General features: G+C 39.3%; 1 protein-coding gene across 6 annotated transcripts in view; it reads left to right on the top strand.

The window, feature by feature from the left end:
- The first annotated feature begins 3689 nt into the window (after positions 1-3689).
- The window catches only part of LOC136874155 (zinc finger protein 595), a 127965-nt gene continuing 125654 nt past the window's right edge, over positions 3690-6000 (top strand). For all 6 annotated transcript variants that reach the window (XM_067147726.2, XM_067147725.2, XM_067147722.2 and 3 more), the window contains exon 1: positions 3690-3867. The gene's annotated coding sequence lies outside the window, so the exon portion shown is untranslated. The remainder of the gene's footprint in view (positions 3868-6000) is intronic.

Here is a 6000-nt window from a genome sequence, read left to right as displayed (position 1 = left end):
CCACTGTCGGCAGCCCTGAAGCTGGGTTTCCGTGGTTTCCCATTTTCACACCAGGTAAATGCTGGGGATGTACTTTTAATTAAGGCCACGGGCTCTTCCCATTCCTAGGCCTTTCCTATCCCATCGTCGCCATAAGACCTATCTGTGCCGGTGCGACGAAAAGCAAATTGTAGAAAAAAAACTTAAGCCGGTATTTCATATTCGGAAAATGATAAAACATGTATCTGATTGTTTTAGAAAGATTTCTGCAGTCATGTAATTTTTAAACAATCCTTTCAGATAATTGAGTACAATTTCCTGTAATGACTTATCTGAGAGGAATCATACGAAGTAAGCTATGTACCTTTCATAGAAAGATTTCTATTTCACAGGTTTCCTTTTTTGTTGATATTGAAGATTATTATTATTATCGGCACAGGAGTTTGTAAATAGTGTTCTCCAGTTCGCTGAGAGACATGTAATTTTTATCTCACGTCATGTGCCGGTCTGAGTGGCTCAGACGGTTGAGGCGCTTGCCTTCTGGCCCCAACTTGGCAGGTTCGGTCCTGGCTCAGTCCGGTGGTATTTGAAAGTACTCAAATACGCCAGCCTCGTGTCGTTAGATTTACTGGCGCGTAAAAGAACTCCTGCGGGACAAAATTCCGGTACCTCGGCGTCTCCGAAAACGGTAAAAGGGTAGTTAGTGGGACGTAAAGCCAATAACATTATTGTTATTCTTACGACATGTAATCATACTTAAGTTGTAGATAGCTTTTTGAACATGTCTTCATATTTACAATAAAGCTAAATAATTGTTGATCCTAGGTTTCTCAAGAGACAGATTGTCAGGCGATTCTCGTCCTTTGAGTCTGGCCTTCTTGTCATACGTACAATGTTCAAACACATCAGTTACAAACATGACCCTTATATTAAAGTGAGCGACATGATCATTTTCGAGGTACCGTTAGTGTAGGCCTACTTTTGTAGTAGTGTATTTTTCAGTCTTCTTATTCAGTAAGCTAAAGGTTTCTTTTAGGTGCGCCGCCTATAGGCTATCCAAAGGGTTTGTGTAGATTGTTCAGTTTTTATACAGAAGTATATGTTAATATAACCACAGTCTTGATATTATGTATAACTTATTTATTGCGTGTGTACACGGTAGTCGTTGTAGGCTGTCATTAATTTTATTAGGCAATTTTTTCATGTGTGCGAAATGTAAGTTAAAGCATGAATTCCATACGATCTCCGCGTCAAGCTGAGGAGCGCCCGCAACATGGCGGTACGCGCATGGACATGTCTTCCCCAGTTACACGCTTCTGCGCAGCCAGCGGTGTGGGGCCTTGATTATGTCATTTTACGTTCCATAACTATTCCACTCTTCGAATTTCCAAGGTTAAAATCACAGTTTCGACACTGGCAACTCTCAATGTGAATTTCATGTAGAGTATACCACGGAAATAATGAAAGAATGAGAGAGTCTTTAAAGTCCTGGGGTACGGTACCTACTCCAATATTTGTGCCAAATACGATGGCCATGACGCCAAAGGAGTCTGGCATTGCTTACACCTTCCCAAATAATATGCTAATGTTGACGGATCATGTAACTACTAAATATTTTCATTCCTCCCCTGAAGAGGGAGGCGGGTTACCTAGACCGTGAATTCGTCTCTCGGGCCAGGAGATTTATATCGAAGATAATATAATTATCATCAGAACAGGTGCAATAATAATAAGTAACCTAATTTTGCCGTCACTTGGTGTGCGTATTTACTGTACCATACCTTGCCTGCTTATTGCTTTAATCCAAAATTCCCTAGATGGCTCTTGGCAAGGGAATTCATGGAAACTAGTTGCAGGAACTTTATTTCTAGAGACTTATTTACAAAACGGTACGCAAAAGTACACCAATGTAATATAATTGACGTATTTAAACAATACGGCGTCACCAGTAAGCATACAACGTGTAGAAATACCGAAAACCGAGATGTTCATGTGAGGTTGAATTGCAGCGCGTCTAGCGGCAAATATAGCATCCTCAGGGCGGATAGCGATGAGTGGCTATTGAGCAGGCCTTGTATTCCTTGTAGGCTAAGCCTATACGTCAATTATATTACATTGGTGTACTGTTGCGTACCGTTTTGTAAATAAGTCTTTAGAAATAAAGTTCCTGGAACTAGTTTCCATGAATTCCCTTGCCAAGAGCCATCTAGGGAATTGTGGATTAAAGCAATAAGCAGACAAGGTATTGTACAGTTAATACGCACACCAAGTGACGGCAAAATTAGGTTACTTGTTGTTATTGCACCTGTTCTGATGATAATTATATTATCTTCGATATAAATCTCCTGGCCCGAGAGACGGTGTCACGATCTAGGTAGTCCGCCTCCCTCTTCAGGGGAGGAATTAATATATTTAGTTGTTACATGATCCGTCAACATTAGCATATTATTTGGGAAGGTGTAGGTAATGCCAGACTCCTTGGGTGTCATGGCCATCGTATTTGGCACAAATATTGGAGTAGGTACCGTACCCCAGGACTTGAAGGACTCTCTCATTCTTTCATTATTTCCGTGGTATACTCTACATGAAACTCACATTGAGAGTTGCCAGTGTCGAAACTATGATTTTAACCTTGGAATATTCGAAGAGTGCAGCTGCCCATTCTTATTACGGAGGGTAAGTTATTGTGCTCGTCTATGCAGGAGGAAGAGAGGAATAGTTATGGAACGTAAAGTGACATAATATATAAGTAGTTCCTTTTTATCTTTCAGTTTTTCGTGAAAAATAACCATAACAAGGAATATATGGTCTCCTATAAGCTTCTAAATGGTTTCTTCTTATCTTCCGGAACAAAATAAATAAAATGTATCTTTTCCAACTTTTGCAACCGTTAGTTAGTGAACAAATCGCACACGCGCATGAACCGCCAACAACGAATCCTGAGTTAGCAAGAATTTTTCAAACACAACTGGAAAGCATCGAAAAGGAAGCAGAAGGAGCACCATGCGTTTCTATGTCGAGTGCTCTAATGCCATATATTGGAGGGTATTTGGTAAGAGTTGTCGAAGACCACATGCCATGTCAAGAGTGTGTCGATAAAATTAGTAGTATCCAGAGTTCATCTCCACTAACGTCATTAATAAAAATCAACGACAGAGATGGTCTCAGGTATCCAAAGCCAAGTTTTGTTTCACTGCTGATGAATCTGCGGCAAGTAATGGATGAATGATATCGGTAACGCTGGGCAGTCCAAAAATAGCACAAATATTAACCGAAATACTGTTGCCACATGTTGCTAAAAATCCTATTCTACAGTGTGGGATAAGTGATCATCCTGAGAGTCGTTGCTTTTTACTGTGCGGTAGTAAAAATATCTAGTGCAGACCTTATATCCTTTTAAATGCCAGACAGTTACGTTTATTATCTGAAATGAAAATGCACAGTTGAATCGAACTCCTAGGGGTAAAAGGTGAACATTTATTTTGTTCTACTTCATTCTGCTCAGTAACGTATATAATATACGGGAAGTATAGCGTAGAGGTAAATTTGTGCTAACTCCCGTTAGCAATGCCAGTGAGCGCTGATGTGAGGTGATATACGAGCGCTGCAGTGGTCAAGACGCGCCCTGCCAGGCGGACACTGTTTCTGAAGAGAGCACTGCTAGTGAGCAGGCTTTGTATTCCTTGTAGGCTAAGTTAGCTCATAACAACAAAAGATCATGAAGGGGAAGAAGAAGTACTGTTGTTTATAATCAATGGCAAATGTCGTGGTTGAAGTTCTCGTTTTATGGGTTGTTGAATCGAATTCACTGTATGTTTGAGGATAGTTTATTTGCCGCGAGTTATTACTTTGGCGTACCTTTGTGAAAACAGTGAAATGATTTCAGTGGTTTGTTGTTTATTATTGTTAACATTTTCGTTGTACAACCTCTCCTAACCTGTAGTTAGGATATAGTTCATTGCCAGTATTCAGTAATGGAATATCTGTTGATATCTACTTTTTTTTTTTTTCCTTTTTTCACTACTCTTCTTTCTGTCATTTGTGAATTTGAATGGTGGCGGTAGTAATTTATTTTTATTTTTTCGAGAGGAAGTACAACTAGGCAGCCATCCTCTGTTAACCCTAATCGGAGGGAAAGTGGAAGAGGTCCGACTGTTCCAAGAATAAAACTGTCGGCAAAATAGATAGAAACGCCACGTAGTGCATGAAGCGAAAGATTCCTAGGCCTCGAAACCTAATAGCCTACCGTCGGGGTTGGAAAATAAGATGAGGAGCCTGGTACAAATAAGTGGAGGTAATGTCCGGTCTCTGCTAAAGGCCCCGTGGGCGCCAAACCATGCTCTCAAGCTGAAAGCCCCTTCGGGCGTCTTTTAGTTGCTTCTTACGACAGGCAAGGGAAACTGGGGATGTTATTCTACCATGCCCACCCACAGGGGTATTATGAATTTGAATTTTCCAGACCCTTTTGGTGTATTTTTGGTCATTCGGTATTATAATGGAGACTTTAAATAATACAGTATTTAAATATTTGATAGCAGATGCCCTTTGTTGATCTTCAGTGGAATTGGTTTTCAGGAAATTCTCATTATTGAGCCCACAAAATTCCTGGGTGGCGTGGGTATTATCTTGCAGAAATTAAATTCAGTTAATTATTTTCCATTAGGGGCTGCCTCGCCAAAACAAAGACGTGCTTGGTTCACCCAGAAGAACGTGGGTTCGATTTCCTGTCAGGAACTTCGAAATGCATGTTTCAAACCAATGTTCTAGGTAACATTTCAAGAGCAGTAGTGTGTTTGTGTAAATTCATGCCTAGCATCATGCGTTATTAAGAAAGAAAATGTTCATGTGATGTCTCCGTTCAATGTATTGAAGTATGTAGGTAACAAGTTTAGAGTTAATAAAAAAAACTGTGTGGACTGCACCTTGTTGGACTGTGGTGTACTAAATGTTATTACAGTTCATTACTTCTAATTCCCATCAGGAAGTCGAGAAATTTAAGAAACAAGATTTCCACTTTTGTAGGTGCACATGGTCCAGAGATTCACTCGGCGTACACCAAAAATCAGTACCAGGTTAATTCCAGGGGGCAAAGGCAGTTAGGCATAGAGCTGAACACTCTACCCTATCAAGCGCCGGGGTTACGGATAGTAGAAGCCTTTATCTTCCACCCCTCCAAGGATCTTCATGACCTGTATGGAGATGACTTATTTTTTTTACTCTTCTCCATTGTTCTTTTCTTCGAAATGCATTTTTCAAACTAATGTTCTAGGTTATATTTCAAGAGCAATTTGTCTAAATTCATGTCTAGCATCATGCATTATTAAGAAATAAAATGTTCACCTGATGTCTCCATTATTAACTTAGATTTTGGAAGAAAATAATGAAACTTACTGTATATTCATGAACCCTTCCGCAGACTCGTTTGTGATGAACATTTCACCAGTCATATCACAGACTTAGGAACTGCAGTTCTATAAATGGTTATCTACAGGTACATCAATAATGGCTCATTCCTCCAGGAATTAAATTAGCCTAAACAATAAGTGTTCGAAATATTTTTTCTGTAAATTTGTTACAGGTTTATGCACTTGGTTGTTGTAATATAACCATTGGGCAGTTGTGTAACCCCACTGCCCCCTTTTGAATTGCTTAATTTGGGAATGTTGTTATAATTTGTAGCCTAGTTTATTTCCACATTACCTTCTTATCAAATACCATCGTATCATACATCTCAAGTAGTTTTGGTATGATACCTCCACACATAACCAAAAATTAATTAAAAACTGGAATTTATCATTGTACAGGTATCCGAGATAAAAATGAAATATTAACTAAAATTTCAGTGTGCACTCACAGAAGGATGTATTGAAGTATGTAGGTGACAAGTTTAGAGTAATAAAAAAAATTGTGTGGACTGCATCTTGTTGGACTGCGGTGTACTAAATTTTATTACAGTACTCGTATCAGCAATACCAAAGTCCTTAGAGAGATAGGAGAAAAATGGAATCTGATAACTGAAAT

Source organism: Anabrus simplex, chromosome 5 (genome assembly GCF_040414725.1).
Source record: "Anabrus simplex isolate iqAnaSimp1 chromosome 5, ASM4041472v1, whole genome shotgun sequence".
Lineage (NCBI taxonomy): Eukaryota > Metazoa > Arthropoda > Insecta > Orthoptera > Tettigoniidae > Anabrus > Anabrus simplex.
Note: the sequence above shows the minus strand (reverse complement) of the source record. Positions and strands in the feature narration are given on the sequence as shown.